Source organism: Ambystoma mexicanum, chromosome 8 (assembly GCF_040938575.1).
Source record: "Ambystoma mexicanum isolate Mex_15411 chromosome 8, UKY_AmexF1_1, whole genome shotgun sequence".
NCBI lineage: Eukaryota > Metazoa > Chordata > Amphibia > Caudata > Ambystomatidae > Ambystoma > Ambystoma mexicanum.
In genome coordinates, this window is record NC_090929.1 from 731998308 (window position 1) to 732023166 (window position 24859).

The window sequence follows — 24859 nt, forward strand, 5'->3', positions numbered from 1 at the left end:
AGTGTGTTCATGGGTAATAAATCGACTTTCACATGTAATGCAGTACAGAGAATATTGAGTCCTTCAAGAGGCATGAAAGAAAGCCGTTATTGTGTTGATTGTTCTCTCCACCTCCCTGCAACAGAAACAGGATGGATGGATTAAAGTTATCCTACCAGACATAGGAGTCCTGAATGGGCCCACCAGTCTTATATATCTCGCCTGATCGAGCGCTGATCGAGCGATGAGCGTGGTATCATGTTGCAAGTGGCTGCATGGCTTAGCTTACTAAATGCAAATGCATAAGAGTAATATTCTTAGCATTACTAGAGCCTACGGCCACACCAGACTGAATGCGCCCGATCTCGTCTGATCTCGGAAGCTCAGTGTCGGGCCTAGTTAGTACCTGGATGGGAGACCGCCTGGGAATACCAGGTGCTGTAGGCTTTTTTGTGCTCCAAGTTCAGGAAGTGAGCCATTTCTCAATTGCCTTTCAAAACTGCAAGGTCTAGCCGACTAGATGCTTAAAAGTACAAAACTCACTAGGCCCAGAGCCTACGGCCACACCACACTGAATGCGCCCGATCTCGTCTGATCTCGGAAGCTAAGCAGTGTCGGGCCTAGTTAGTACCTGGATGGGAGACCGCCTGGGAATACCAGGTGCTGTAGGCTTTTTTGTGCTCCAAGTTCAGGAAGTGAGCCATTTCTCAATTGCCTTTCAAAACTGCAAGGTCTAGCCGACTAGATGCTTAAAAGTACAAAACTCACTAGGACCAGAGCCTACGGCCACACCACACTGAATGCGCCCGATCTCGTCTGATCTCGGAAGCTAAGCAGTGTCGGGCCTAGTTAGTACCTGGATGGGAGACCGCCTGGGAATACCAGGTGCTGTAGGCATTTTGTGCTCCATGATTAGTAATTGCACAACTTCTCAATTACTTTTCAAATTTGGTATGTTTCCAAAATAATTTTATCCCGTTTTATAGCGGAAATGTTGGACAACATTATGAGGGCTGGAGCTACCTATTTACATATAATTAGCATACAGGTAGTGTGTTCATGGGTAATAAATCGACTTTCACATGTAATGCAGTACAGAGAATATTGAGTCCTTCAAGAGGCATGAAAGAAAGCCGTTATTGTGTTGATTGTTCTCTCCATCTCCCTGCAACAGAAACAGGATGGATGGATTAAAGTTATCCTACCAGACATAGGAGTCCTGAATGGGCCCACCAGTCTTATATATCTCGCCTGATCGAGCGCTGATCGAGCGATGAGCGTGGTATCATGTTGCAAGTGGCTGCATGGCTTAGCTTACTAAATGCAAATGCATAAGAGTAATATTCTTAGCATTACTAGAGCCTACGGCCACACCAGACTGAATGCGCCCGATCTCGTCTGATCTCGGAAGCTCAGTGTCGGGCCTAGTTAGTACCTGGATGGGAGACCGCCTGGGAATACCAGGTGCTGTAGGCTTTTTTGTGCTCCAAGTTCAGGAAGTGAGCCATTTCTCAATTGCCTTTCAAAACTGCAAGGTCTAGCCGACTAGATGCTTAAAAGTACAAAACTCACTAGGCCCAGAGCCTACGGCCACACCACACTGAATGCGCCCGATCTCGTCTGATCTCGGAAGCTAAGCAGTGTCGGGCCTAGTTAGTACCTGGATGGGAGACCGCCTGGGAATACCAGGTGCTGTAGGCTTTTTTGTGCTCCAAGTTCAGGAAGTGAGCCATTTCTCAATTGCCTTTCAAAACTGCAAGGTCTAGCCGACTAGATGCTTAAAAGTACAAAACTCACTAGGACCAGAGCCTACGGCCACACCACACTGAATGCGTCTGATCTCGGAAGCTAAGCAGTGTCGGGCCTAGTTAGTACCTGGATGGGAGACCGCCTGGGAATACCAGGTGCTGTAGGCATTTTGTGCTCCATGATTAGTAATTGCACAACTTCTCAATTACTTTTCAAATTTGGTATGTTTCCAAAATAATTTTATCCCGTTTTATAGCGGAAATGTTGGACAACATTATGAGGGCTGGAGCTACCTATTTACATATAATTAGCATACAGGTAGTGTGTTCATGGGTAATAAATCGACTTTCACATGTAATGCAGTACAGAGAATATTGAGTCCTTCAAGAGGCATGAAAGAAAGCTGTTATTGTGTTGATTGTTCTCTCCACCTCCCTGCAACAGAAACAGGATGGATGGATTAAAGTTATCCTACCAGACATAGGAGTCCTGAATGGGCCCACCAGTCTTATATATCTCGCCTGATCGAGCGCTGATCGAGCGATGAGCGTGGTATCATGTTGCAAGTGGCTGCATGGCTTAGCTTACTAAATGCAAATGCATAAGAGTAATATTCTTAGCATTACTAGAGCCTACGGCCACACCAGACTGAATGCGCCCGATCTCGTCTGATCTCGGAAGCTCAGTGTCGGGCCTAGTTAGTACCTGGATGGGAGACCGCCTGGGAATACCAGGTGCTGTAGGCTTTTTTGTGCTCCAAGTTCAGGAAGTGAGCCATTTCTCAATTGCCTTTCAAAACTGCAAGGTCTAGCCGACTAGATGCTTAAAAGTACAAAACTCACTAGGCCCAGAGCCTACGGCCACACCACACTGAATGCGCCCGATCTCGTCTGATCTCGGAAGCTAAGCAGTGTCGGGCCTAGTTAGTACCTGGATGGGAGACCGCCTGGGAATACCAGGTGCTGTAGGCTTTTTTGTGCTCCAAGTTCAGGAAGTGAGCCATTTCTCAATTGCCTTTCAAAACTGCAAGGTCTAGCCGACTAGATGCTTAAAAGTACAAAACTCACTAGGACCAGAGCCTACGGCCACACCACACTGAATGCGCCCGATCTCGTCTGATCTCGGAAGCTAAGCAGTGTCGGGCCTAGTTAGTACCTGGATGGGAGACCGCCTGGGAATACCAGGTGCTGTAGGCATTTTGTGCTCCATGATTAGTAATTGCACAACTTCTCAATTACTTTTCAAATTTGGTATGTTTCCAAAATAATTTTATCCCGTTTTATAGCGGAAATGTTGGACAACATTATGAGGGCTGGAGCTACCTATTTACATATAATTAGCATACAGGTAGTGTGTTCATGGGTAATAAATCGACTTTCACATGTAATGCAGTACAGAGAATATTGAGTCCTTCAAGAGGCATGAAAGAAAGCCGTTATTGTGTTGATTGTTCTCTCCACCTCCCTGCAACAGAAACAGGATGGATGGATTAAAGTTATCCTACCAGACATAGGAGTCCTGAATGGGCCCACCAGTCTTATATATCTCGCCTGATCGAGCCTGATCGAGCGATGAGCGTGGTATCATGTTGCAAGTGGCTGCATGGCTTAGCTTACTAAATGCAAATGCATAAGAGTAATATTCTTAGCATTTCTAGAGCCTACGGCCACACCACACTGAATGCGCCTGATCTCGTCTGATCTCGGAAGCTAAGCAGTGTCGGGCCTAGTTAGTACCTGGATGGGAGACTGCCTGGGAATACCAGGTGCTGTAGGCTTTTTTGTGCTCCAAGTTCAGGAAGTGAGCCATTTCTCAATTGCCTTTCAAAACTGCAAGGTCTAGCCGACTAGATGCTTAAAAGTACAAAACTCACTAGGCCCAGAGCCTACGGCCACACCACACTGAATGCGCCCGATCTCGTCTGATCTCGGAAGCTAAGCAGTGTCGGGCCTAGTTAGTACCTGGATGGGAGACCGCCTGGGAATACCAGGTGCTGTAGGCTATTTTGTGCTCCATGATTAGTAATTGCGCAACTTCTCAATTACTTTTCAAATTTGGTATGTTTCCAAAATAATTTTATCCCGTTTTATAGCGGAAATGTTGGACAACATTATGAGGGCTGGAGCTACCTATTTACATATAATTAGCATACAGGTAGTGTGTTCATGGGTAATAAATCGACTTTCACATGTAATGCAGTACAGAGAATATTGAGTCCTTCAAGAGTCATGAAAGAAAGCCGTTATTGTGTTGATTGTTCTCTCCACCTCCCTGCAACAGAAACAGGATGGATGGATTAAAGTTATCCTACCAGACATAGGAGTCCTGAATGGGCCCACCAGTCTTATATATCTCGCCTGATCGAGCGCTGATCGAGCGATGAGCGTGGTATCATGTTGCAAGTGGCTGCATGGCTTAGCTTACTAAATGCAAATGCATAAGAGTAATATTCTTAGCATTACTAGAGCCTACGGCCACACCAGACTGAATGCGCCCGATCTCGTCTGATCTCGGAAGCTCAGTGTCGGGCCTAGTTAGTACCTGGATGGGAGACCGCCTGGGAATACCAGGTGCTGTAGGCTTTTTTGTGCTCCAAGTTCAGGAAGTGAGCCATTTCTCAATTGCCTTTCAAAACTGCAAGGTCTAGCCGACTAGATGCTTAAAAGTACAAAACTCACTAGGCCCAGAGCCTACGGCCACACCACACTGAATGCGCCCGATCTCGTCTGATCTCGGAAGCTAAGCAGTGTCGGGCCTAGTTAGTACCTGGATGGGAGACCGCCTGGGAATACCAGGTGCTGTAGGCTTTTTTGTGCTCCAAGTTCAGGAAGTGAGCCATTTCTCAATTGCCTTTCAAAACTGCAAGGTCTAGCCGACTAGATGCTTAAAAGTACAAAACTCACTAGGACCAGAGCCTACGGCCACACCACACTGAATGCGCCCGATCTCGTCTGATCTCGGAAGCTAAGCAGTGTCGGGCCTAGTTAGTACCTGGATGGGAGACCGCCTGGGAATACCAGGTGCTGTAGGCATTTTGTGCTCCATGATTAGTAATTGCACAACTTCTCAATTACTTTTCAAATTTGGTATGTTTCCAAAATAATTTTATCCCGTTTTATAGCGGAAATGTTGGACAACATTATGAGGGCTGGAGCTACCTATTTACATATAATTAGCATACAGGTAGTGTGTTCATGGGTAATAAATCGACTTTCACATGTAATGCAGTACAGAGAATATTGAGTCCTTCAAGAGGCATGAAAGAAAGCCGTTATTGTGTTGATTGTTCTCTCCATCTCCCTGCAACAGAAACAGGATGGATGGATTAAAGTTATCCTACCAGACATAGGAGTCCTGAATGGGCCCACCAGTCTTATATATCTCGCCTGATCGAGCGCTGATCGAGCGATGAGCGTGGTATCATGTTGCAAGTGGCTGCATGGCTTAGCTTACTAAATGCAAATGCATAAGAGTAATATTCTTAGCATTACTAGAGCCTACGGCCACACCAGACTGAATGCGCCCGATCTCGTCTGATCTCGGAAGCTCAGTGTCGGGCCTAGTTAGTACCTGGATGGGAGACCGCCTGGGAATACCAGGTGCTGTAGGCTTTTTTGTGCTCCAAGTTCAGGAAGTGAGCCATTTCTCAATTGCCTTTCAAAACTGCAAGGTCTAGCCGACTAGATGCTTAAAAGTACAAAACTCACTAGGCCCAGAGCCTACGGCCACACCACACTGAATGCGCCCGATCTCGTCTGATCTCGGAAGCTAAGCAGTGTCGGGCCTAGTTAGTACCTGGATGGGAGACCGCCTGGGAATACCAGGTGCTGTAGGCTTTTTTGTGCTCCAAGTTCAGGAAGTGAGCCATTTCTCAATTGCCTTTCAAAACTGCAAGGTCTAGCCGACTAGATGCTTAAAAGTACAAAACTCACTAGGACCAGAGCCTACGGCCACACCACACTGAATGCGCCCGATCTCGTCTGATCTCGGAAGCTAAGCAGTGTCGGGCCTAGTTAGTACCTGGATGGGAGACCGCCTGGGAATACCAGGTGCTGTAGGCATTTTGTGCTCCATGATTAGTAATTGCACAACTTCTCAATTACTTTTCAAATTTGGTATGTTTCCAAAATAATTTTATCCCGTTTTATAGCGGAAATGTTGGACAACATTATGAGGGCTGGAGCTACCTATTTACATATAATTAGCATACAGGTAGTGTGTTCATGGGTAATAAATCGACTTTCACATGTAATGCAGTACAGAGAATATTGAGTCCTTCAAGAGGCATGAAAGAAAGCCGTTATTGTGTTGATTGTTCTCTCCACCTCCCTGCAACAGAAACAGGATGGATGGATTAAAGTTATCCTACCAGACATAGGAGTCCTGAATGGGCCCACCAGTCTTATATATCTCGCCTGATCGAGCCTGATCGAGCGATGAGCGTGGTATCATGTTGCAAGTGGCTGCATGGCTTAGCTTACTAAATGCAAATGCATAAGAGTAATATTCTTAGCATTTCTAGAGCCTACGGCCACACCACACTGAATGCGCCTGATCTCGTCTGATCTCGGAAGCTAAGCAGTGTCGGGCCTAGTTAGTACCTGGATGGGAGACTGCCTGGGAATACCAGGTGCTGTAGGCTTTTTTGTGCTCCAAGTTCAGGAAGTGAGCCATTTCTCAATTGCCTTTCAAAACTGCAAGGTCTAGCCGACTAGATGCTTAAAAGTACAAAACTCACTAGGCCCAGAGCCTACGGCCACACCACACTGAATGCGCCCGATCTCGTCTGATCTCGGAAGCTAAGCAGTGTCGGGCCTAGTTAGTACCTGGATGGGAGACCGCCTGGGAATACCAGGTGCTGTAGGCTATTTTGTGCTCCATGATTAGTAATTGCGCAACTTCTCAATTACTTTTCAAATTTGGTATGTTTCCAAAATAATTTTATCCCGTTTTATAGCGGAAATGTTGGACAACATTATGAGGGCTGGAGCTACCTATTTACATATAATTAGCATACAGGTAGTGTGTTCATGGGTAATAAATCGACTTTCACATGTAATGCAGTACAGAGAATATTGAGTCCTTCAAGAGTCATGAAAGAAAGCCGTTATTGTGTTGATTGTTCTCTCCACCTCCCTGCAACAGAAACAGGATGGATGGATTAAAGTTATCCTACCAGACATAGGAGTCCTGAATGGGCCCACCAGTCTTATATATCTCGCCTGATCGAGCGCTGATCGAGCGATGAGCGTGGTATCATGTTGCAAGTGGCTGCATGGCTTAGCTTACTAAATGCAAATGCATAAGAGTAATATTCTTAGCATTACTAGAGCCTACGGCCACACCAGACTGAATGCGCCCGATCTCGTCTGATCTCGGAAGCTCAGTGTCGGGCCTAGTTAGTACCTGGATGGGAGACCGCCTGGGAATACCAGGTGCTGTAGGCTTTTTTGTGCTCCAAGTTCAGGAAGTGAGCCATTTCTCAATTGCCTTTCAAAACTGCAAGGTCTAGCCGACTAGATGCTTAAAAGTACAAAACTCACTAGGCCCAGAGCCTACGGCCACACCACACTGAATGCGCCCGATCTCGTCTGATCTCGGAAGCTAAGCAGTGTCGGGCCTAGTTAGTACCTGGATGGGAGACCGCCTGGGAATACCAGGTGCTGTAGGCTTTTTTGTGCTCCAAGTTCAGGAAGTGAGCCATTTCTCAATTGCCTTTCAAAACTGCAAGGTCTAGCCGACTAGATGCTTAAAAGTACAAAACTCACTAGGACCAGAGCCTACGGCCACACCAGACTGAATGCGCCCGATCTCGTCTGATCTCGGAAGCTCAGTGTCGGGCCTAGTTAGTACCTGGATGGGAGACCGCCTGGGAATACCAGGTGCTGTAGGCTTTTTTGTGCTCCAAGTTCAGGAAGTGAGCCATTTCTCAATTGCCTTTCAAAACTGCAAGGTCTAGCCGACTAGATGCTTAAAAGTACAAAACTCACTAGGCCCAGAGCCTACGGCCACACCACACTGAATGCGCCCGATCTCGTCTGATCTCGGAAGCTAAGCAGTGTCGGGCCTAGTTAGTACCTGGATGGGAGACCGCCTGGGAATACCAGGTGCTGTAGGCTTTTTTGTGCTCCAAGTTCAGGAAGTGAGCCATTTCTCAATTGCCTTTCAAAACTGCAAGGTCTAGCCGACTAGATGCTTAAAAGTACAAAACTCACTAGGACCAGAGCCTACGGCCACACCACACTGAATGCGCCCGATCTCGTCTGATCTCGGAAGCTAAGCAGTGTCGGGCCTAGTTAGTACCTGGATGGGAGACCGCCTGGGAATACCAGGTGCTGTAGGCATTTTGTGCTCCATGATTAGTAATTGCACAACTTCTCAATTACTTTTCAAATTTGGTATGTTTCCAAAATAATTTTATCCCGTTTTATAGCGGAAATGTTGGACAACATTATGAGGGCTGGAGCTACCTATTTACATATAATTAGCATACAGGTAGTGTGTTCATGGGTAATAAATCGACTTTCACATGTAATGCAGTACAGAGAATATTGAGTCCTTCAAGAGGCATGAAAGAAAGCCGTTATTGTGTTGATTGTTCTCTCCATCTCCCTGCAACAGAAACAGGATGGATGGATTAAAGTTATCCTACCAGACATAGGAGTCCTGAATGGGCCCACCAGTCTTATATATCTCGCCTGATCGAGCGCTGATCGAGCGATGAGCGTGGTATCATGTTGCAAGTGGCTGCATGGCTTAGCTTACTAAATGCAAATGCATAAGAGTAATATTCTTAGCATTACTAGAGCCTACGGCCACACCAGACTGAATGCGCCCGATCTCGTCTGATCTCGGAAGCTCAGTGTCGGGCCTAGTTAGTACCTGGATGGGAGACCGCCTGGGAATACCAGGTGCTGTAGGCTTTTTTGTGCTCCAAGTTCAGGAAGTGAGCCATTTCTCAATTGCCTTTCAAAACTGCAAGGTCTAGCCGACTAGATGCTTAAAAGTACAAAACTCACTAGGCCCAGAGCCTACGGCCACACCACACTGAATGCGCCCGATCTCGTCTGATCTCGGAAGCTAAGCAGTGTCGGGCCTAGTTAGTACCTGGATGGGAGACCGCCTGGGAATACCAGGTGCTGTAGGCTTTTTTGTGCTCCAAGTTCAGGAAGTGAGCCATTTCTCAATTGCCTTTCAAAACTGCAAGGTCTAGCCGACTAGATGCTTAAAAGTACAAAACTCACTAGGACCAGAGCCTACGGCCACACCACACTGAATGCGCCCGATCTCGTCTGATCTCGGAAGCTAAGCAGTGTCGGGCCTAGTTAGTACCTGGATGGGAGACCGCCTGGGAATACCAGGTGCTGTAGGCATTTTGTGCTCCATGATTAGTAATTGCACAACTTCTCAATTACTTTTCAAATTTGGTATGTTTCCAAAATAATTTTATCCCGTTTTATAGCGGAAATGTTGGACAACATTATGAGGGCTGGAGCTACCTATTTACATATAATTAGCATACAGGTAGTGTGTTCATGGGTAATAAATCGACTTTCACATGTAATGCAGTACAGAGAATATTGAGTCCTTCAAGAGGCATGAAAGAAAGCCGTTATTGTGTTGATTGTTCTCTCCATCTCCCTGCAACAGAAACAGGATGGATGGATTAAAGTTATCCTACCAGACATAGGAGTCCTGAATGGGCCCACCAGTCTTATATATCTCGCCTGATCGAGCCTGATCGAGCGCTGATCGAGCGATGAGCGTGGTATCATGTTGCAAGTGGCTGCATGGCTTAGCTTACTAAATGCAAATGCATAAGAGTAATATTCTTAGCATTTCTAGAGCCTACGGCCACACCACACTGAATGCGCCCGATCTCGTCTGATCTCGGAAGCTAAGCAGTGTCGGGCCTAGTTAGTACCTGGATGGGAGACCGCCTGGGAATACCAGGTGCTGTAGGCTTTTTTGTGCTCCAAGTTCAGGAAGTGAGCCATTTCTCAATTGCCTTTCAAAACTGCAAGGTCTAGCCGACTAGATGCTTAAAAGTACAAAACTCACTAGGCCCAGAGCCTACGGCCACACCACACTGAATGCGCCCGATCTCGTCTGATCTCGGAAGCTAAGCAGTGTCGGGCCTAGTTAGTACCTGGATGGGAGACCGCCTGGGAATACCAGGTGCTGTAGGCTTTTTTGTGCTCCAAGTTCAGGAAGTGAGCCATTTCTCAATTGCCTTTCAAAACTGCAAGGTCTAGCCGACTAGATGCTTAAAAGTACAAAACTCACTAGGACCAGAGCCTACGGCCACACCACACTGAATGCGCCCGATCTCGTCTGATCTCAGAAGCTAAGCAGTGTCGGGCCTAGTTAGTACCTGGATGGGAGACCGCCTGGGAATACCAGGTGCTGTAGGCTTTTTTGTGCTCCAAGTTCAGGAAGTGAGCCATTTCTCAATTGCCTTTCAAAACTGCAAGGTCTAGCCGACTAGATGCTTAAAAGTACAAAACTCACTAGGCCCAGAGCCTACGGCCACACCACACTGAATGCGCCCGATCTCGTCTGATCTCGTAAGCTAAGCAGTGTCGGGCCTAGTTAGTACCTGGATGGGAGACCGCCTGGGAATACCAGGTGCTGTAGGCTATTTTGTGCTCCATGATTAGTAATTGCACAACTTCTCAATTACTTTTCAAATTTGGTATGTTTCCAAAATAATTTTATCCCGTTTTATAGCGGAAATGTTGGACAACATTATGAGGGCTGGAGCTACCTATTTACATATAATTAGCATACAGGTAGTGTGTTCATGGGTAATAAATCGACTTTCACATGTAATGCAGTACAGAGAATATTGAGTCCTTCAAGAGGCATGAAAGAAAGCCGTTATTGTGTTGATTGTTCTCTCCACCTCCCTGCAACAGAAACAGGATGGATGGATTAAAGTTATCCTACCAGACATAGGAGTCCTGAATGGGCCCACCAGTCTTATATATCTCGCCTGATCGAGCCTGATCGAGCGATGAGCGTGGTATCATGTTGCAAGTGGCTGCATGGCTTAGCTTACTAAATGCAAATGCATAAGAGTAATATTCTTAGCATTTCTAGAGCCTACGGCCACACCACACTGAATGCGCCCGATCTCGTCTGATCTCAGAAGCTAAGCAGTGTCGGGCCTAGTTAGTACCTGGATGGGAGACTGCCTGGGAATACCAGGTGCTGTAGGCTTTTTTGTGCTCCAAGTTCAGGAAGTGAGCCATTTCTCAATTGCCTTTCAAAACTGCAAGGTCTAGCCGACTAGATGCTTAAAAGTACAAAACTCACTAGGCCCAGAGCCTACGGCCACACCACACTGAATGCGCCCGATCTCGTCTGATCTCGGAAGCTAAGCAGTGTCGGGCCTAGTTAGTACCTGGATGGGAGACCGCCTGGGAATACCAGGTGCTGTAGGCTATTTTGTGCTCCATGATTAGTAATTGCGCAACTTCTCAATTACTTTTCAAATTTGGTATGTTTCCAAAATAATTTTATCCCGTTTTATAGCGGAAATGTTGGACAACATTATGAGGGCTGGAGCTACCTATTTACATATAATTAGCATACAGGTAGTGTGTTCATGGGTAATAAATCGACTTTCACATGTAATGCAGTACAGAGAATATTGAGTCCTTCAAGAGGCATGAAAGAAAGCCGTTATTGTGTTGATTGTTCTCTCCACCTCCCTGCAACAGAAACAGGATGGATGGATTAAAGTTATCCTACCAGACATAGGAGTCCTGAATGGGCCCACCAGTCTTATATATCTCGCCTGATCAAGCGCTGATCGAGCGATGAGCGTGGTATCATGTTGCAAGTGGCTGCATGGCTTAGCTTACTAAATGCAAATGCATAAGAGTAATATTCTTAGCATTACTCGAGCCTACGGCCACACCACACTGAATGCGCCCAATCTCGTCTGATCTCGGAAGCTAAGCAGTGTCGGGCCTAGTTAGTACCTGGATGGGAGACCGCCTGGGAATACCAGGTGCTGTAGGCTTTTTTGTGCTCCAAGTTCAGGAAGTGAGCCATTTCTCAATTGCCTTTCAAAACTGCAAGGTCTAGCCGACTAGATGCTTAAAAGTACAAAACTCACTAGGCCCAGAGCCTACGGCCACACCACACTGAATGCGCCCGATCTCGTCTGATCTCGAAAGCTAAGCAGTGTCGGGCCTAGTTAGTACCTGGATGGGAGACCGCCTGGGAATACCAGGTGCTGTAGGCTTTTTTGTGCTCCAAGTTCAGGAAGTGAGCCATTTCTCAATTGCCTTTCAAAACTGCAAGGTCTAGCCGACTAGATGCTTAAAAGTACAAAACTCACTAGGACCAGAGCCTACGGCCACACCACACTGAATGCGCCCGATCTCGTCTGATCTCGGAAGCTAAGCAGTGTCGGGCCTGGTTAGTACCTGGATGGGAGACCGCCTGGGAATACCAGGTGCTGTAGGCTTTTTTGTGCTCCAAGTTCAGGAAGTGAGCCATTTCTCAATTGCCTTTCAAAACTGCAAGGTCTAGCCGACTAGATGCTTAAAAGTACAAAACTCACTAGGCCCTGAGCCTACGGCCACACCACACTGAATGCGCCCGATCTCGTCTGATCTCGGAAGCTAAGCAGTGTCGGGCCTAGTTAGTACCTGGATGGGAGACCGCCTGGGAATACCAGGTGCTGTAGGCTATTTTGTGCTCCATGATTAGTAATTGCACAACTTCTCAATTACTTTTCAAATTTGGTATATTTCCAAAATAATTTTATCCCGTTTTATAGCGGAAATGTTGGACAACATTATGAGGGCTGGAGCTACCTATTTACATATAATTAGCATACAGGTAGTGTGTTCATGGGTAATAAATCGACTTTCACATGTAATGCAGTACAGAGAATATTGAGTCCTTCAAGAGGCATGAAAGAAAGCCGTTATTGTGTTGATTGTTCTCTCCACCTCCCTGCAACAGAAACAGGATGGATGGATTAAAGTTATCCTACCAGACATAGGAGTCCTGAATGGGCCCACCAGTCTTATATATCTCGCCTGATCGAGCGCTGATCGAGCGATGAGCGTGGTATCATGTTGCAAGTGGCTGCATGGCTTAGCTTACTAAATGCAAATGCATAAGAGTAATATTCTTAGCATTACTAGAGCCTACGGCCACACCAGACTGAATGCGCCCGATCTCGTCTGATCTCGGAAGCTCAGTGTCGGGCCTAGTTAGTACCTGGATGGGAGACCGCCTGGGAATACCAGGTGCTGTAGGCTTTTTTGTGCTCCAAGTTCAGGAAGTGAGCCATTTCTCAATTGCCTTTCAAAACTGCAAGGTCTAGCCGACTAGATGCTTAAAAGTACAAAACTCACTAGGCCCAGAGCCTACGGCCACACCACACTGAATGCGCCCGATCTCGTCTGATCTCGGAAGCTAAGCAGTGTCGGGCCTAGTTAATACCTGGATGGGAGACCGCCTGGGAATACCAGGTGCTGTAGGCTTTTTTGTGCTCCAAGTTCAGGAAGTGAGCCATTTCTCAATTGCCTTTCAAAACTGCAAGGTCTAGCCGACTAGATGCTTAAAAGTACAAAACTCACTAGGACCAGAGCCTACGGCCACACCACACTGAATGCGCCCGATCTCGTCTGATCTCGGAAGCTAAGCAGTGTCGGGCCTAGTTAGTACCTGGATGGGAGACCGCCTGGGAATACCAGGTGCTGTAGGCTATTTTGTGCTCCATGATTAGTAATTGCACAACTTCTCAATAACTTTTCAAATTTGGTATGTTTCCAAAATAATTTTATCCCGTTTTATAGCGGAAATGTTGGACAACATTATGAGGGCTGGAGCTACCTATTTACATATAATTAGCATACAGGTAGTGTGTTCATGGGTAATAAATCGACTTTCACATGTAATGCAGTACAGAGAATATTGAGTCCTTCAAGAGGCATGAAAGAAAGCCGTTATTGTGTTGATTGTTCTCTCCATCTCCCTGCAACAGAAACAGGATGGATGGATTAAAGTTATCCTACCAGACATAGGAGTCCTGAATGGGCCCACCAGTCTTATATATCTCGCCTGATCGAGCCTGATCGAGCGATGAGCGTGGTATCATGTTGCAAGTGGCTGCATGGCTTAGCTTACTAAATGCAAATGCATAAGAGTAATATTCTTAGCATTTCTAGAGCCTACGGCCACACCACACTGAATGCGCCTGATCTCGTCTGATCTCGGAAGCTAAGCAGTGTCGGGCCTAGTTAGTACCTGGATGGGAGACTGCCTGGGAATACCAGGTGCTGTAGGCTTTTTTGTGCTCCAAGTTCAGGAAGTGAGCCATTTCTCAATTGCCTTTCAAAACTGCAAGGTCTAGCCGACTAGATGCTTAAAAGTACAAAACTCACTAGGCCCAGAGCCTACGGCCACACCACACTGAATGCGCCCGATCTCGTCTGATCTCGGAAGCTAAGCAGTGTCGGGCCTAGTTAGTACCTGGATGGGAGACCGCCTGGGAATACCAGGTGCTGTAGGCTATTTTGTGCTCCATGATTAGTAATTGCGCAACTTCTCAATTACTTTTCAAATTTGGTATGTTTCCAAAATAATTTTATCCCGTTTTATAGCGGAAATGTTGGACAACATTATGAGGGCTGGAGCTACCTATTTACATATAATTAGCATACAGGTAGTGTGTTCATGGGTAATAAATCGACTTTCACATGTAATGCAGTACAGAGAATATTGAGTCCTTCAAGAGTCATGAAAGAAAGCCGTTATTGTGTTGATTGTTCTCTCCACCTCCCTGCAACAGAAACAGGATGGATGGATTAAAGTTATCCTACCAGACATAGGAGTCCTGAATGGGCCCACCAGTCTTATATATCTCGCCTGATCGAGCGCTGATCGAGCGATGAGCGTGGTATCATGTTGCAAGTGGCTGCATGGCTTAGCTTACTAAATGCAAATGCATAAGAGTAATATTCTTAGCATTACTAGAGCCTACGGCCACACCAGACTGAATGCGCCCGATCTCGTCTGATCTCGGAAGCTCAGTGTCGGGCCTAGTTAGTACCTGGATGGGAGACCGCCTGGGAATACCAGGTGCTGTAGGCTTTTTTGTGCTCCAAGTTCAGGAAGTGAGCCATTTCTCAATTGCCTTTCAAAACTGCAAGGTCTAGCCGACTAGATGCTTAAAAGTACAAAACTCACTAGGCCCAGAGCCTACGGCCACACCACACTGAATGCGCCCGATCTCGTCTGATCTCGGAAGCTAAGCAGTGTCGGGCCTAGTTAGTACCTGGATGGGAGACCGCCTGGGAATACCAGGTGCTGTAGGCTTTTTTGTGCTCCAAGTTCAGGAAGTGAGCCATTTCTCAATTGCCTTTCAAAACTGCAAGGTCTAGCCGACTAGATGCTTAAAAGTACAAAACTCACTAGGACCAGAGCCTACGGCCACACCAGACTGAATGCGCCCGATCTCGTCTGATCTCGGAAGCTCAGTGTCGGGCCTAGTTAGTACCTGGATGGGAGACCGCCTGGGAATACCAGGTGCTGTAGGCTTTTTTGTGCTCCAAGTTCAGGAAGTGAGCCATTTCTCAATTGCCTTTCAAAACTGCAAGGTCTAGCCGACTAGATGCTTAAAAGTACAAAACTCACTAGGCCCAGAGCCTACGGCCACACCACACTGAATGCGCCCGATCTCGTCTGATCTCGGAAGCTAAGCAGTGTCGGGCCTAGTTAGTACCTGGATGGGAGACCGCCTGGGAATACCAGGTGCTGTAGGCTTTTTTGTGCTCCAAGTTCAGGAAGTGAGCCATTTCTCAATTGCCTTTCAAAACTGCAAGGTCTAGCCGACTAGATGCTTAAAAGTACAAAACTCACTAGGACCAGAGCCTACGGCCACACCACACTGAATGCGCCCGATCTCGTCTGATCTCGGAAGCTAAGCAGTGTCGGGCCTAGTTAGTACCTGGATGGGAGACCGCCTGGGAATACCAGGTGCTGTAGGCATTTTGTGCTCCATGATTAGTAATTGCACAACTTCTCAATTACTTTTCAAATTTGGTATGTTTCCAAAATAATTTTATCCCGTTTTATAGCGGAAATGTTGGACAACATTATGAGGGCTGGAGCTACCTATTTACATATAATTAGCATACAGGTAGTGTGTTCATGGGTAATAAATCGACTTTCACATGTAATGCAGTACAGAGAATATTGAGTCCTTCAAGAGGCATGAAAGAAAGCCGTTATTGTGTTGATTGTTCTCTCCATCTCCCTGCAACAGAAACAGGATGGATGGATTAAAGTTATCCTACCAGACATAGGAGTCCTGAATGGGCCCACCAGTCTTATATATCTCGCCTGATCGAGCGCTGATCGAGCGATGAGCGTGGTATCATGTTGCAAGTGGCTGCATGGCTTAGCTTACTAAATGCAAATGCATAAGAGTAATATTCTTAGCATTACTAGAGCCTACGGCCACACCAGACTGAATGCGCCCGATCTCGTCTGATCTCGGAAGCTCAGTGTCGGGCCTAGTTAGTACCTGGATGGGAGACCGCCTGGGAATACCAGGTGCTGTAGGCTTTTTTGTGCTCCAAGTTCAGGAAGTGAGCCATTTCTCAATTGCCTTTCAAAACTGCAAGGTCTAGCCGACTAGATGCTTAAAAGTACAAAACTCACTAGGCCCAGAGCCTACGGCCACACCACACTGAATGCGCCCGATCTCGTCTGATCTCGGAAGCTAAGCAGTGTCGGGCCTAGTTAGTACCTGGATGGGAGACCGCCTGGGAATACCAGGTGCTGTAGGCTTTTTTGTGCTCCAAGTTCAGGAAGTGAGCCATTTCTCAATTGCCTTTCAAAACTGCAAGGTCTAGCCGACTAGATGCTTAAAAGTACAAAACTCACTAGGACCAGAGCCTACGGCCACACCACACTGAATGCGCCCGATCTCGTCTGATCTCGGAAGCTAAGCAGTGTCGGGCCTAGTTAGTACCTGGATGGGAGACCGCCTGGGAATACCAGGTGCTGTAGGCATTTTGTGCTCCATGATTAGTAATTGCACAACTTCTCAATTACTTTTCAAATTTGGTATGTTTCCAAAATAATTTTATCCCGTTTTATAGCGGAAATGTTGGACAACATTATGAGGGCTGGAGCTACCTATTTACATATAATTAGCATACAGGTAGTGTGTTCATGGGTAATAAATCGACTTTCACATGTAATGCAGTACAGAGAATATTGAGTCCTTCAAGAGGCATGAAAGAAAGCCGTTATTGTGTTGATTGTTCTCTCCATCTCCCTGCAACAGAAACAGGATGGATGGATTAAAGTTATCCTACCAGACATAGGAGTCCTGAATGGGCCCACCAGTCTTATATATCTCGCCTGATCGAGCCTGATCGAGCGCTGATCGAGCGATGAGCGTGGTATCATGTTGCAAGTGGCTGCATGGCTTAGCTTACTAAATGCAAATGCATAAGAGTAATATTCTTAGCATTTCTAGAGCCTACGGCCACACCACACTGAATGCGCCCGATCTCGTCTGATCTCGGAAGCTAAGCAGTGTCGGGCCTAGTTAGTACCTGGATGGGAGACCGCCTGGGAATACCAGGTGCTGTAGGCTTTTTTGTGCTCCAAGTTCAGGAAGTGAGCCATTTCTCAATTGCCTTTCAAAACTGCAAGGTCTAGCCGACTAGATGCTTAAAAGTACAAAACTCACTAGGCCCAGAGCCTACGGCCACACCACACTGAATGCGCCCGATCTCGTCTGATCTCGGAAGCTAAGCAGTGTCGGGCCTAGTTAGTACCTGGATGGGAGACCGCCTGGGAATACCAGGTGCTGTAGGCTTTTTTGTGCTCCAAGTTCAGGAAGTGAGCCATTTCTCAATTGCCTTTCAAAACTGCAAGGTCTAGCCGACTAGATGCTTAAAAGTACAAAACTCACTAGGACCAGAGCCTACGGCCACACCACACTGAATGCGCCCGATCTCGTCTGATCTCGGAAGCTAAGCAGTGTCGGGCCTAGTTAGTACCTGGATGGGAGACCGCCTGGGAATACCAGGTGCTGTAGGCTTTTTTGTGCTCCAAGTTCAGGAAGTGAGCCATTTCTCAATTGCCTTTCAAAACTGCAAGGTCTAGCCGACTAGATGCTTAAAAGTACAAAACTCACTAGGCCCAGAGCCTACGGCCACACCACACTGAATGCGCCCGATCTCGTCTGATCTCGTAAGCTAAGCAGTGTCGGGCCTAGTTAGTACCTGGATGGGAGACCGCCTGGCAATACCAGGTGCTGTAGGCTATTTTGTGCTCCATGATTAGTAATTGCACAACTTCTCAATTACTTTTCAAATTTGGTATGTTTCCAAAATAATTTTATCCCGTTTTATAGCGGAAATGTTGGACAACATTATGAGGGCTGGAGCTACCTATTTACATATAATTAGCATACAGGTAGTGTGTTCATGGGTAATAAATCGACTTTCACATGTAATGCAGTACAGAGAATATTGAGTCCTTCAAGAGGCATGAAAGAAAGCCGTTATTGTGTTGATTGTTCTCTCCACCTCCCTGCAACAGAAACAGGATGGATGGATTAAAGTTATCCTACCAGACATAGGAGTCCTGAATGGGCCCACCAGTCTTATATATCTCGCCTGATCGAGCCTGATCGAGCGATGAGCGTGGTATCATGTTGCAAGTGGCTGCATGGCTTAGCTTACTAAATGCAAATGCATAAGAGTAATATTCTTAGCATTTCTAGAGCCTACGGCCACACCACACTGAATGCGCCCGATCTCGTCTGATCTCAGAAGCTAAGCAGTGTCGGGCCTAGTTAGTACCTGGATGGGAGACTGCCTGGGAATACCAGGTGCTGTAGGCTTTTTTGTGCTCCAAGTTCAGGAAGTGAGCCATTTCTCAATTGCCTTTCAAAACTGCAAGGTCTAGCCGACTAGATGCTTAAAAGTACAAAACTCACTAGGCCCAGAGCCTACGGCCACACCACACTGAATGCGCCCGATCTCGTCTGATCTCGGAAGCTAAGCAGTGTCGGGCCTAGTTAGTACCTGGATGGGAGACCGCCTGGGAATACCAGGTGCTGTAGGCTATTTTGTGCTCCATGATTAGTAATTGCGCAACTTCTCAATTACTTTTCAAATTTGGTATGTTTCCAAAATAATTTTATCCCGTTTTATAGCGGAAATGTTGGACAACATTATGAGGGCTGGAGCTACCTATTTACATATAATTAGCATACAGGTAGTGTGTTCATGGGTAATAAATCGACTTTCACATGTAATGCAGTACAGAGAATATTGAGTCCTTCAAGAGGCATGAAAGAAAGCCGTTATTGTGTTGATTGTTCTCTCCACCTCCCTGCAACAGAAACAGGATGGATGGATTAAAGTTATCCTACCAGACATAGGAGTCCTGAATGGGCCCACCAGTCTTATATATCTCGCCTGATCAAGCGCTGATCGAGCGATGAGCGTGGTATCATGTTGCAAGTGGCTGCATGGCTTAGCTTACTAAATGCAAATGCATAAGAGTAATATTCTTAGCATTACTAGAGCCTACGGCCACACCACACTGAATGCGCCCAATCTCGTCTGATCTCGGAAGCTAAGCAGTGTCGGGCCTAGTTAGTACCTGGATGGGAGACCGCCTGGGAATACCAGGTGCTGTAGGCTTTTTTGTGCTCCAAGTTCAGGAAGTGAGCCATTTCTCAATTGCCTTTCAAAACTGCAAGGTCTAGCCGACTAGATGCTTAAAAGTACAAAACTCACTAGGCCCAGAGCCTACGGCCACACCACACTGAATGCGCCCGATCTCGTCTGATCTCGAAAGCTAAGCAGTGTCGGGCCTAGTTAGTACCTGGATGGGAGACCGCCTGGGAATACCAGGTGCTGTAGGCTTTTTTGTGCTCCAAGTTCAGGAAGTGAGCCATTTCTCAATTGCCTTTCAAAACTGCAAGGTCTAGCCGACTAGATGCTTAAAAGTACAAAACTCACTAGGCCCAGAGCCTACGGCCACACCACACTGAATGCGCCCGATCTCGTCTGATCTCGGAAGCTAAGCAGTGTCGGGCCTGGTTAGTACCTGGATGGGAGACCGCCTGGGAATACCAGGTGCTGTAGGCTTTTTTGTGCTCCAAGTTCAGGAAGTGAGCCATTTCTCAATTGCCTTTCAAAACTGCAAGGTCTAGCCGACTAGATGCTTAAAAGTACAAAACTCACTAGGCCCTGAGCCTACGGCCACACCACACTGAATGCGCCCGATCTCGTCTGATCTCGGAAGCTAAGCAGTGTCGGGCCTAGTTAGTACCTGGATGGGAGACCGCCTGGGAATACCAGGTGCTGTAGGCTTTTTTGTGCTCCAAGTTCAGGAAGTGAGCCATTTCTCAATTGCCTTTCAAAACTGCAAGGTCTAGCCGACTAGATGCTTAAAAGTACAAAACTCACTAGGCCCAGAGCCTACGGCCACACCACACTGAATGCGCCCGATCTCGTCTGATCTCGTAAGCTAAGCAGTGTCGGGCCTAGTTAGTACCTGGATGGGAGACCGCCTGGGAATACCAGGTGCTGTAGGCTATTTTGTGCTCCATGATTAGTAATTGCACAACTTCTCAATTACTTTTCAAATTTGGTATGTTTCCAAAATAATTTTATCCCGTTTTATAGCGGAAATGTTGGACAACATTATGAGGGCTGGAGCTACCTATTTACATATAATTAGCATACAGGTAGTGTGTTCATGGGTAATAAATCGACTTTCACATGTAATGCAGTACAGAGAATATTGAGTCCTTCAAGAGGCATGAAAGAAAGCCGTTATTGTGTTGATTGTTCTCTCCACCTCCCTGCAACAGAAACAGGATGGATGGATTAAAGTTATCCTACCAGACATAGGAGTCCTGAATGGGCCCACCAGTCTTATATATCTCGCCTGATCGAGCCTGATCGAGCGATGAGCGTGGTATCATGTTGCAAGTGGCTGCATGGCTTAGCTTACTAAATGCAAATGCATAAGAGTAATATTCTTAGCATTTCTAGAGCCTACGGCCACACCACACTGAATGCGCCCGATCTCGTCTGATCTCGGAAGCTAAGCAGTGTCGGGCCTAGTTAGTACCTGGATGGGAGACTGCCTGGGAATACCAGGTGCTGTAGGCTTTTTTGTGCTCCAAGTTCAGGAAGTGAGCCATTTCTCAATTGCCTTTCAAAACTGCAAGGTCTAGCCGACTAGATGCTTAAAAGTACAAAACTCACTAGGCCCAGAGCCTACGGCCACACCACACTGAATGCGCCCGATCTCGTCTGATCTCGGAAGCTAAGCAGTGTCGGGCCTAGTTAGTACCTGGATGGGAGACCGCCTGGGAATACCAGGTGCTGTAGGCTATTTTGTGCTCCATGATTAGTAATTGCGCAACTTCTCAATTACTTTTCAAATTTGGTATGTTTCCAAAATAATTTTATCCCGTTTTATAGCGGAAATGTTGGACAACATTATGAGGGCTGGAGCTACCTATTTACATATAATTAGCATACAGGTAGTGTGTTCATGGGTAATAAATCGACTTTCACATGTAATGCAGTACAGAGAATATTGAGTCCTTCAAGAGGCATGAAAGAAAGCCGTTATTGTGTTGATTGTTCTCTCCACCTCCCTGCAACAGAAACAGGATGGATGGATTAAAGTTATCCTACCAGACATAGGAGTCCTGAATGGGCCCACCAGTCTTATATATCTCGCCTGATCAAGCGCTGATCGAGCGATGAGCGTGGTATCATGTTGCAAGTGGCTGCATGGCTTAGCTTACTAAATGCAAATGCATAAGAGTAATATTCTTAGCATTACTCGAGCCTACGGCCACACCACACTGAATGCGCCCAATCTCGTCTGATCTCGGAAGCTAAGCAGTGTCGGGCCTAGTTAGTACCTGGATGGGAGACCGCCTGGGAATACCAGGTGCTGTAGGCTTTTTTGTGCTCCAAGTTCAGGAAGTGAGCCATTTCTCAATTGCCTTTCAAAACTGCAAGGTCTAGCCGACTAGATGCTTAAAAGTACAAAACTCACTAGGCCCAGAGCCTACGGCCACACCACACTGAATGCGCCCGATCTCGTCTGATCTCGGAAGCTAAGCAGTGTCGGGCCTAGTTAGTACCTGGATGGGAGACCGCCAGGGAATACCAGGTGCTGTAGGCTTTTTTGTGCTCCAAGTTCAGGAAGTGAGCCATTTCTCAATTGCCTTTCAAAACTGCAAGGTCTAGCCGACTAGATGCTTAAAAGTACAAAACTCACTAGGACCAGAGCCTACGGCCACACCACACTGAATGCGCCCGATCTCGTCTGATCTCGGAAGCTAAGCAGTGTCGGGCCTAGTTAGTACCTGGATGGGAGACCGCCTGGGAATACCAGGTGCTGTAGGCTTTTTTGTGCTCCAAGTTCAGGAAGTGAGCCATTTCTCAATTGCCTTTCAAAACTGCAAGGTCTAGCCGACTAGATGCTTAAAAGTACAAAACTCACTAGGCCCAGAGCCTACGGCCACACCACACTGAATGCGCCCGATCTCGTCTGATCTCGTAAGCTAAGCAGTGTCGGGCCTAGTTAGTACCTGGATGGGAGACCGCCTGGGAATACCAGGTGCTGTAGGCTATTTTGTGCTCCATGATTAGTAATTGCACAACTTCTCAATTACTTTTCAAATTTGGTATGTTTCCAAAATAATTTTATCCCGTTTTATAGCGGAAATGTTGGACAACATTATGAGGGCTGGAGCTACCTATTTACATATAATTAGCATACAGGTAGTGTGTTCATGGGTAATAAATCGACTTTCACATGTAATGCAGTACAGAGAATATTGAGTCCTTCAAGAGGCATGAAAGAAAGCCGTTATTGTGTTGATTGTTCTCTCCACCTCCCTGCAACAGAAACAGGATGGATGGATTAAAGTTATCCTACCAGACATAGGAGTCCTGAATGGGCCCACCAGTCTTATATATCTCGCCTGATCGAGCCTGATCGAGCGATGAGCGTGGTATCATGTTGCAAGTGGCTGCATGGCTTAGCTTACTAAATGCAAATGCATAAGAGTAATATTCTTAGCATTTCTAGAGCCTACGGCCACACCACACTGAATGCGCCCAATCTCGTCTGATCTCGGAAGCTAAGCAGTGTCGGGCCTAGTTAGTACCTGGATGGGAGACCGCCTGGGAATACCAGGTGCTGTAGGCTTTTTTGTGCTCCAAGTTCAGGAAGTGAGCCATTTCTCAATTGCCTTTCAAAACTGCAAGGTCTAGCCGACTAGATGCTTAAAAGTACAAAACTCACTAGGCCCAGAGCCTACGGCCACACCACACTGAATGCGCCCGATCTCGTCTGTTCTCGGAAGCTAAGCAGTGTCGGGCCTAGTTAGTACCTGGATGGGAGACCGCCTGGGAATACCAGGTGCTGTAGGCTATTTTGTGCTCCATGATTAGTAATTGCACAACTTCTCAATTACTTTTCAAATTTGGTATGTTTCCAAAATAATTTTATCCCGTTTTATAGCGGAAATGTTGGACAACATTATGAGGGCTGGAGCTACCTATTTACATATAATTAGCATACAGGTAGTGTGTTCATGGGTAATAAATCGACTTTCACATGTAATGCAGTACAGAGAATATTGAGTCCTTCAAGAGGCATGAAAGAAAGCCGTTATTGTGTTGATTGTTCTCTCCACCTCCCTGCAACAGAAACAGGATGGATGGATTAAAGTTATCCTACCAGACATAGGAGTCCTGAATGGGCCCACCAGTCTTATATATCTCGCCTGATCGAGCCTGATCGAGCGATGAGCGTGGTATCATGTTGCAAGTGGCTGCATGGCTTAGCTTACTAAATGCAAATGCATAAGAGTAATATTCTTAGCATTTCTAGAGCCTACGGCCACACCACACTGAATGCGCCCAATCTCGTCTGATCTCGGAAGCTAAGCAGTGTCGGGCCTAGTTAGTACCTGGATGGGAGACCGCCTGGGAATACCAGGTGCTGTAGGCTTTTTTGTGCTCCAAGTTCAGGAAGTGAGCCATTTCTCAATTGCCTTTCAAAACTGCAAGGTCTAGCCGACTAGATGCTTAAAAGTACAAAACTCACTAGGCCCAGAGCCTACGGCCACACCACACTGAATGCGCCCGATCTCGTCTGATCTCGGAAGCTAAGCAGTGTCGGGCCTAGTTAGTACCTGGATGGGAGACCGCCTGGGAATACCAGGTGCTGTAGGCTTTTTTGTGCTCCAAGTTCAGGAAGTGAGCCATTTCTCAATTGCCTTTCAAAACTGCAAGGTCTAGCCGACTAGATGCTTAAAAGTACAAAACTCACTAGGACCAGAGCCTACGGCCACACCACACTGAATGCGCCCGATCTCGTCTGATCTCAGAAGCTAAGCAGTGTCGGGCCTAGTTAGTACCTGGATGGGAGACCGCCTGGGAATACCAGGTGCTGTAGGCTTTTTTGTGCTCCAAGTTCAGGAAGTGAGCCATTTCTCAATTGCCTTTCAAAACTGCAAGGTCTAGCCGACTAGATGCTTAAAAGTACAAAACTCACTAGGCCCAGAGCCTACGGCCACACCACACTGAATGCGCCCGATCTCGTCTGATCTCGTAAGCTAAGCAGTGTCGGGCCTAGTTAGTACCTGGATGGGAGACCGCCTGGGAATACCAGGTGCTGTAGGCTATTTTGTGCTCCATGATTAGTAATTGCACAACTTCTCAATTACTTTTCAAATTTGGTATGTTTCCAAAATAATTTTATCCCGTTTTATAGCGGAAATGTTGGACAACATTATGAGGGCTGGAGCTACCTATTTACATATAATTAGCATACAGGTAGTGTGTTCATGGGTAATAAATCGACTTTCACATGTAATGCAGTACAGAGAATATTGAGTCCTTCAAGAGGCATGAAAGAAAGCCGTTATTGTGTTGATTGTTCTCTCCACCTCCCTGCAACAGAAACAGGATGGATGGATTAAAGTTATCCTACCAGACATAGGAGTCCTGAATGGGCCCACCAGTCTTATATATCTCGCCTGATCGAGCCTGATCGAGCGATGAGCGTGGTATCATGTTGC

General features: G+C 46.6%; 60 non-coding genes and 13 pseudogenes across 60 annotated transcripts; all 73 read left to right on the top strand.

Moving 5' to 3' along the window:
• Nucleotides 1-310: 310 nt before the first annotated feature.
• On the top strand, nucleotides 311-426 carry LOC138474179 (5S ribosomal RNA; annotated as a pseudogene).
• Nucleotides 427-532: 106 nt separating this feature from the next.
• Nucleotides 533-651, top strand: LOC138477002 (5S ribosomal RNA). The gene has a single exon (XR_011271002.1). It is a non-coding gene; the product is annotated as a 5S ribosomal RNA (ribosomal RNA).
• Nucleotides 652-757: 106 nt separating this feature from the next.
• Nucleotides 758-876, top strand: LOC138477705 (5S ribosomal RNA). Its single transcript, XR_011271639.1, has one exon. It is a non-coding gene; the product is annotated as a 5S ribosomal RNA (ribosomal RNA).
• A 463-nt stretch (nucleotides 877-1339) lies between these two features.
• LOC138474180 (5S ribosomal RNA) lies at nucleotides 1340-1455 on the top strand (annotated as a pseudogene).
• Nucleotides 1456-1561: 106 nt separating this feature from the next.
• Nucleotides 1562-1680, top strand: LOC138477004 (5S ribosomal RNA). The gene has a single exon (XR_011271004.1). It is a non-coding gene; the product is annotated as a 5S ribosomal RNA (ribosomal RNA).
• A 106-nt stretch (nucleotides 1681-1786) lies between these two features.
• LOC138474645 (5S ribosomal RNA) lies at nucleotides 1787-1895 on the top strand (annotated as a pseudogene).
• Nucleotides 1896-2358: 463 nt separating this feature from the next.
• LOC138474181 (5S ribosomal RNA) lies at nucleotides 2359-2474 on the top strand (annotated as a pseudogene).
• Nucleotides 2475-2580: 106 nt separating this feature from the next.
• On the top strand, nucleotides 2581-2699 carry LOC138477005 (5S ribosomal RNA). The gene has a single exon (XR_011271005.1). It is a non-coding gene; the product is annotated as a 5S ribosomal RNA (ribosomal RNA).
• A 106-nt stretch (nucleotides 2700-2805) lies between these two features.
• LOC138477706 (5S ribosomal RNA) lies at nucleotides 2806-2924 on the top strand. Its single transcript, XR_011271640.1, has one exon. It is a non-coding gene; the product is annotated as a 5S ribosomal RNA (ribosomal RNA).
• Nucleotides 2925-3386: 462 nt separating this feature from the next.
• LOC138479600 (5S ribosomal RNA) lies at nucleotides 3387-3505 on the top strand. The gene has a single exon (XR_011273360.1). It is a non-coding gene; the product is annotated as a 5S ribosomal RNA (ribosomal RNA).
• A 106-nt stretch (nucleotides 3506-3611) lies between these two features.
• LOC138477006 (5S ribosomal RNA) lies at nucleotides 3612-3730 on the top strand. The gene has a single exon (XR_011271006.1). It is a non-coding gene; the product is annotated as a 5S ribosomal RNA (ribosomal RNA).
• A 464-nt stretch (nucleotides 3731-4194) lies between these two features.
• On the top strand, nucleotides 4195-4310 carry LOC138474184 (5S ribosomal RNA; annotated as a pseudogene).
• Nucleotides 4311-4416: 106 nt separating this feature from the next.
• Nucleotides 4417-4535, top strand: LOC138477008 (5S ribosomal RNA). Its single transcript, XR_011271007.1, has one exon. It is a non-coding gene; the product is annotated as a 5S ribosomal RNA (ribosomal RNA).
• Nucleotides 4536-4641: 106 nt separating this feature from the next.
• On the top strand, nucleotides 4642-4760 carry LOC138477707 (5S ribosomal RNA). The gene has a single exon (XR_011271641.1). It is a non-coding gene; the product is annotated as a 5S ribosomal RNA (ribosomal RNA).
• A 463-nt stretch (nucleotides 4761-5223) lies between these two features.
• On the top strand, nucleotides 5224-5339 carry LOC138474185 (5S ribosomal RNA; annotated as a pseudogene).
• Nucleotides 5340-5445: 106 nt separating this feature from the next.
• Nucleotides 5446-5564, top strand: LOC138477009 (5S ribosomal RNA). The gene has a single exon (XR_011271008.1). It is a non-coding gene; the product is annotated as a 5S ribosomal RNA (ribosomal RNA).
• A 106-nt stretch (nucleotides 5565-5670) lies between these two features.
• LOC138477708 (5S ribosomal RNA) lies at nucleotides 5671-5789 on the top strand. Its single transcript, XR_011271642.1, has one exon. It is a non-coding gene; the product is annotated as a 5S ribosomal RNA (ribosomal RNA).
• A 462-nt stretch (nucleotides 5790-6251) lies between these two features.
• On the top strand, nucleotides 6252-6370 carry LOC138479601 (5S ribosomal RNA). The gene has a single exon (XR_011273361.1). It is a non-coding gene; the product is annotated as a 5S ribosomal RNA (ribosomal RNA).
• A 106-nt stretch (nucleotides 6371-6476) lies between these two features.
• On the top strand, nucleotides 6477-6595 carry LOC138477010 (5S ribosomal RNA). Its single transcript, XR_011271009.1, has one exon. It is a non-coding gene; the product is annotated as a 5S ribosomal RNA (ribosomal RNA).
• A 464-nt stretch (nucleotides 6596-7059) lies between these two features.
• Nucleotides 7060-7175, top strand: LOC138474186 (5S ribosomal RNA; annotated as a pseudogene).
• Nucleotides 7176-7281: 106 nt separating this feature from the next.
• LOC138477011 (5S ribosomal RNA) lies at nucleotides 7282-7400 on the top strand. Its single transcript, XR_011271010.1, has one exon. It is a non-coding gene; the product is annotated as a 5S ribosomal RNA (ribosomal RNA).
• A 106-nt stretch (nucleotides 7401-7506) lies between these two features.
• On the top strand, nucleotides 7507-7622 carry LOC138474187 (5S ribosomal RNA; annotated as a pseudogene).
• A 106-nt stretch (nucleotides 7623-7728) lies between these two features.
• On the top strand, nucleotides 7729-7847 carry LOC138477012 (5S ribosomal RNA). Its single transcript, XR_011271011.1, has one exon. It is a non-coding gene; the product is annotated as a 5S ribosomal RNA (ribosomal RNA).
• A 106-nt stretch (nucleotides 7848-7953) lies between these two features.
• On the top strand, nucleotides 7954-8072 carry LOC138477709 (5S ribosomal RNA). Its single transcript, XR_011271643.1, has one exon. It is a non-coding gene; the product is annotated as a 5S ribosomal RNA (ribosomal RNA).
• A 463-nt stretch (nucleotides 8073-8535) lies between these two features.
• Nucleotides 8536-8651, top strand: LOC138474188 (5S ribosomal RNA; annotated as a pseudogene).
• A 106-nt stretch (nucleotides 8652-8757) lies between these two features.
• Nucleotides 8758-8876, top strand: LOC138477013 (5S ribosomal RNA). Its single transcript, XR_011271012.1, has one exon. It is a non-coding gene; the product is annotated as a 5S ribosomal RNA (ribosomal RNA).
• A 106-nt stretch (nucleotides 8877-8982) lies between these two features.
• LOC138477710 (5S ribosomal RNA) lies at nucleotides 8983-9101 on the top strand. The gene has a single exon (XR_011271644.1). It is a non-coding gene; the product is annotated as a 5S ribosomal RNA (ribosomal RNA).
• A 473-nt stretch (nucleotides 9102-9574) lies between these two features.
• LOC138477014 (5S ribosomal RNA) lies at nucleotides 9575-9693 on the top strand. The gene has a single exon (XR_011271013.1). It is a non-coding gene; the product is annotated as a 5S ribosomal RNA (ribosomal RNA).
• Nucleotides 9694-9799: 106 nt separating this feature from the next.
• On the top strand, nucleotides 9800-9918 carry LOC138477016 (5S ribosomal RNA). The gene has a single exon (XR_011271015.1). It is a non-coding gene; the product is annotated as a 5S ribosomal RNA (ribosomal RNA).
• Nucleotides 9919-10024: 106 nt separating this feature from the next.
• On the top strand, nucleotides 10025-10143 carry LOC138479020 (5S ribosomal RNA). Its single transcript, XR_011272833.1, has one exon. It is a non-coding gene; the product is annotated as a 5S ribosomal RNA (ribosomal RNA).
• A 106-nt stretch (nucleotides 10144-10249) lies between these two features.
• LOC138479124 (5S ribosomal RNA) lies at nucleotides 10250-10368 on the top strand. Its single transcript, XR_011272927.1, has one exon. It is a non-coding gene; the product is annotated as a 5S ribosomal RNA (ribosomal RNA).
• Nucleotides 10369-10831: 463 nt separating this feature from the next.
• On the top strand, nucleotides 10832-10950 carry LOC138480063 (5S ribosomal RNA). Its single transcript, XR_011273780.1, has one exon. It is a non-coding gene; the product is annotated as a 5S ribosomal RNA (ribosomal RNA).
• Nucleotides 10951-11056: 106 nt separating this feature from the next.
• On the top strand, nucleotides 11057-11175 carry LOC138477017 (5S ribosomal RNA). Its single transcript, XR_011271016.1, has one exon. It is a non-coding gene; the product is annotated as a 5S ribosomal RNA (ribosomal RNA).
• A 464-nt stretch (nucleotides 11176-11639) lies between these two features.
• On the top strand, nucleotides 11640-11758 carry LOC138479357 (5S ribosomal RNA). Its single transcript, XR_011273139.1, has one exon. It is a non-coding gene; the product is annotated as a 5S ribosomal RNA (ribosomal RNA).
• A 106-nt stretch (nucleotides 11759-11864) lies between these two features.
• Nucleotides 11865-11983, top strand: LOC138478236 (5S ribosomal RNA). The gene has a single exon (XR_011272122.1). It is a non-coding gene; the product is annotated as a 5S ribosomal RNA (ribosomal RNA).
• A 106-nt stretch (nucleotides 11984-12089) lies between these two features.
• On the top strand, nucleotides 12090-12208 carry LOC138478294 (5S ribosomal RNA). The gene has a single exon (XR_011272175.1). It is a non-coding gene; the product is annotated as a 5S ribosomal RNA (ribosomal RNA).
• A 106-nt stretch (nucleotides 12209-12314) lies between these two features.
• LOC138477019 (5S ribosomal RNA) lies at nucleotides 12315-12433 on the top strand. The gene has a single exon (XR_011271017.1). It is a non-coding gene; the product is annotated as a 5S ribosomal RNA (ribosomal RNA).
• Nucleotides 12434-12897: 464 nt separating this feature from the next.
• LOC138474189 (5S ribosomal RNA) lies at nucleotides 12898-13013 on the top strand (annotated as a pseudogene).
• A 106-nt stretch (nucleotides 13014-13119) lies between these two features.
• Nucleotides 13120-13238, top strand: LOC138478808 (5S ribosomal RNA). Its single transcript, XR_011272640.1, has one exon. It is a non-coding gene; the product is annotated as a 5S ribosomal RNA (ribosomal RNA).
• A 106-nt stretch (nucleotides 13239-13344) lies between these two features.
• Nucleotides 13345-13463, top strand: LOC138477020 (5S ribosomal RNA). The gene has a single exon (XR_011271018.1). It is a non-coding gene; the product is annotated as a 5S ribosomal RNA (ribosomal RNA).
• A 463-nt stretch (nucleotides 13464-13926) lies between these two features.
• On the top strand, nucleotides 13927-14045 carry LOC138479602 (5S ribosomal RNA). The gene has a single exon (XR_011273362.1). It is a non-coding gene; the product is annotated as a 5S ribosomal RNA (ribosomal RNA).
• A 106-nt stretch (nucleotides 14046-14151) lies between these two features.
• On the top strand, nucleotides 14152-14270 carry LOC138477021 (5S ribosomal RNA). Its single transcript, XR_011271019.1, has one exon. It is a non-coding gene; the product is annotated as a 5S ribosomal RNA (ribosomal RNA).
• Nucleotides 14271-14734: 464 nt separating this feature from the next.
• LOC138474190 (5S ribosomal RNA) lies at nucleotides 14735-14850 on the top strand (annotated as a pseudogene).
• A 106-nt stretch (nucleotides 14851-14956) lies between these two features.
• Nucleotides 14957-15075, top strand: LOC138477022 (5S ribosomal RNA). Its single transcript, XR_011271020.1, has one exon. It is a non-coding gene; the product is annotated as a 5S ribosomal RNA (ribosomal RNA).
• Nucleotides 15076-15181: 106 nt separating this feature from the next.
• Nucleotides 15182-15297, top strand: LOC138474191 (5S ribosomal RNA; annotated as a pseudogene).
• A 106-nt stretch (nucleotides 15298-15403) lies between these two features.
• LOC138477023 (5S ribosomal RNA) lies at nucleotides 15404-15522 on the top strand. Its single transcript, XR_011271021.1, has one exon. It is a non-coding gene; the product is annotated as a 5S ribosomal RNA (ribosomal RNA).
• A 106-nt stretch (nucleotides 15523-15628) lies between these two features.
• LOC138477711 (5S ribosomal RNA) lies at nucleotides 15629-15747 on the top strand. The gene has a single exon (XR_011271645.1). It is a non-coding gene; the product is annotated as a 5S ribosomal RNA (ribosomal RNA).
• A 463-nt stretch (nucleotides 15748-16210) lies between these two features.
• On the top strand, nucleotides 16211-16326 carry LOC138474192 (5S ribosomal RNA; annotated as a pseudogene).
• A 106-nt stretch (nucleotides 16327-16432) lies between these two features.
• Nucleotides 16433-16551, top strand: LOC138477024 (5S ribosomal RNA). The gene has a single exon (XR_011271022.1). It is a non-coding gene; the product is annotated as a 5S ribosomal RNA (ribosomal RNA).
• A 106-nt stretch (nucleotides 16552-16657) lies between these two features.
• LOC138477712 (5S ribosomal RNA) lies at nucleotides 16658-16776 on the top strand. The gene has a single exon (XR_011271646.1). It is a non-coding gene; the product is annotated as a 5S ribosomal RNA (ribosomal RNA).
• A 473-nt stretch (nucleotides 16777-17249) lies between these two features.
• On the top strand, nucleotides 17250-17368 carry LOC138477025 (5S ribosomal RNA). The gene has a single exon (XR_011271023.1). It is a non-coding gene; the product is annotated as a 5S ribosomal RNA (ribosomal RNA).
• A 106-nt stretch (nucleotides 17369-17474) lies between these two features.
• On the top strand, nucleotides 17475-17593 carry LOC138477026 (5S ribosomal RNA). The gene has a single exon (XR_011271024.1). It is a non-coding gene; the product is annotated as a 5S ribosomal RNA (ribosomal RNA).
• A 106-nt stretch (nucleotides 17594-17699) lies between these two features.
• Nucleotides 17700-17818, top strand: LOC138477028 (5S ribosomal RNA). The gene has a single exon (XR_011271026.1). It is a non-coding gene; the product is annotated as a 5S ribosomal RNA (ribosomal RNA).
• Nucleotides 17819-17924: 106 nt separating this feature from the next.
• On the top strand, nucleotides 17925-18043 carry LOC138480392 (5S ribosomal RNA). The gene has a single exon (XR_011274071.1). It is a non-coding gene; the product is annotated as a 5S ribosomal RNA (ribosomal RNA).
• Nucleotides 18044-18506: 463 nt separating this feature from the next.
• Nucleotides 18507-18625, top strand: LOC138480065 (5S ribosomal RNA). The gene has a single exon (XR_011273782.1). It is a non-coding gene; the product is annotated as a 5S ribosomal RNA (ribosomal RNA).
• A 106-nt stretch (nucleotides 18626-18731) lies between these two features.
• Nucleotides 18732-18850, top strand: LOC138477030 (5S ribosomal RNA). Its single transcript, XR_011271027.1, has one exon. It is a non-coding gene; the product is annotated as a 5S ribosomal RNA (ribosomal RNA).
• A 464-nt stretch (nucleotides 18851-19314) lies between these two features.
• On the top strand, nucleotides 19315-19433 carry LOC138479358 (5S ribosomal RNA). Its single transcript, XR_011273140.1, has one exon. It is a non-coding gene; the product is annotated as a 5S ribosomal RNA (ribosomal RNA).
• Nucleotides 19434-19539: 106 nt separating this feature from the next.
• On the top strand, nucleotides 19540-19658 carry LOC138478237 (5S ribosomal RNA). Its single transcript, XR_011272123.1, has one exon. It is a non-coding gene; the product is annotated as a 5S ribosomal RNA (ribosomal RNA).
• A 106-nt stretch (nucleotides 19659-19764) lies between these two features.
• LOC138478416 (5S ribosomal RNA) lies at nucleotides 19765-19883 on the top strand. The gene has a single exon (XR_011272286.1). It is a non-coding gene; the product is annotated as a 5S ribosomal RNA (ribosomal RNA).
• A 106-nt stretch (nucleotides 19884-19989) lies between these two features.
• Nucleotides 19990-20108, top strand: LOC138477031 (5S ribosomal RNA). The gene has a single exon (XR_011271028.1). It is a non-coding gene; the product is annotated as a 5S ribosomal RNA (ribosomal RNA).
• A 106-nt stretch (nucleotides 20109-20214) lies between these two features.
• On the top strand, nucleotides 20215-20333 carry LOC138479125 (5S ribosomal RNA). The gene has a single exon (XR_011272928.1). It is a non-coding gene; the product is annotated as a 5S ribosomal RNA (ribosomal RNA).
• A 463-nt stretch (nucleotides 20334-20796) lies between these two features.
• LOC138478526 (5S ribosomal RNA) lies at nucleotides 20797-20915 on the top strand. The gene has a single exon (XR_011272386.1). It is a non-coding gene; the product is annotated as a 5S ribosomal RNA (ribosomal RNA).
• A 106-nt stretch (nucleotides 20916-21021) lies between these two features.
• Nucleotides 21022-21140, top strand: LOC138477032 (5S ribosomal RNA). The gene has a single exon (XR_011271029.1). It is a non-coding gene; the product is annotated as a 5S ribosomal RNA (ribosomal RNA).
• Nucleotides 21141-21604: 464 nt separating this feature from the next.
• On the top strand, nucleotides 21605-21723 carry LOC138479359 (5S ribosomal RNA). Its single transcript, XR_011273141.1, has one exon. It is a non-coding gene; the product is annotated as a 5S ribosomal RNA (ribosomal RNA).
• A 106-nt stretch (nucleotides 21724-21829) lies between these two features.
• Nucleotides 21830-21948, top strand: LOC138477949 (5S ribosomal RNA). Its single transcript, XR_011271861.1, has one exon. It is a non-coding gene; the product is annotated as a 5S ribosomal RNA (ribosomal RNA).
• A 106-nt stretch (nucleotides 21949-22054) lies between these two features.
• LOC138477033 (5S ribosomal RNA) lies at nucleotides 22055-22173 on the top strand. The gene has a single exon (XR_011271030.1). It is a non-coding gene; the product is annotated as a 5S ribosomal RNA (ribosomal RNA).
• Nucleotides 22174-22279: 106 nt separating this feature from the next.
• LOC138479126 (5S ribosomal RNA) lies at nucleotides 22280-22398 on the top strand. The gene has a single exon (XR_011272929.1). It is a non-coding gene; the product is annotated as a 5S ribosomal RNA (ribosomal RNA).
• A 463-nt stretch (nucleotides 22399-22861) lies between these two features.
• Nucleotides 22862-22980, top strand: LOC138479360 (5S ribosomal RNA). Its single transcript, XR_011273142.1, has one exon. It is a non-coding gene; the product is annotated as a 5S ribosomal RNA (ribosomal RNA).
• Nucleotides 22981-23086: 106 nt separating this feature from the next.
• LOC138478745 (5S ribosomal RNA) lies at nucleotides 23087-23205 on the top strand. Its single transcript, XR_011272584.1, has one exon. It is a non-coding gene; the product is annotated as a 5S ribosomal RNA (ribosomal RNA).
• Nucleotides 23206-23668: 463 nt separating this feature from the next.
• On the top strand, nucleotides 23669-23787 carry LOC138479361 (5S ribosomal RNA). Its single transcript, XR_011273143.1, has one exon. It is a non-coding gene; the product is annotated as a 5S ribosomal RNA (ribosomal RNA).
• Nucleotides 23788-23893: 106 nt separating this feature from the next.
• LOC138477034 (5S ribosomal RNA) lies at nucleotides 23894-24012 on the top strand. Its single transcript, XR_011271031.1, has one exon. It is a non-coding gene; the product is annotated as a 5S ribosomal RNA (ribosomal RNA).
• Nucleotides 24013-24118: 106 nt separating this feature from the next.
• On the top strand, nucleotides 24119-24237 carry LOC138479021 (5S ribosomal RNA). The gene has a single exon (XR_011272834.1). It is a non-coding gene; the product is annotated as a 5S ribosomal RNA (ribosomal RNA).
• Nucleotides 24238-24343: 106 nt separating this feature from the next.
• LOC138479127 (5S ribosomal RNA) lies at nucleotides 24344-24462 on the top strand. Its single transcript, XR_011272930.1, has one exon. It is a non-coding gene; the product is annotated as a 5S ribosomal RNA (ribosomal RNA).
• Nucleotides 24463-24859: the final 397 nt, after the last annotated feature.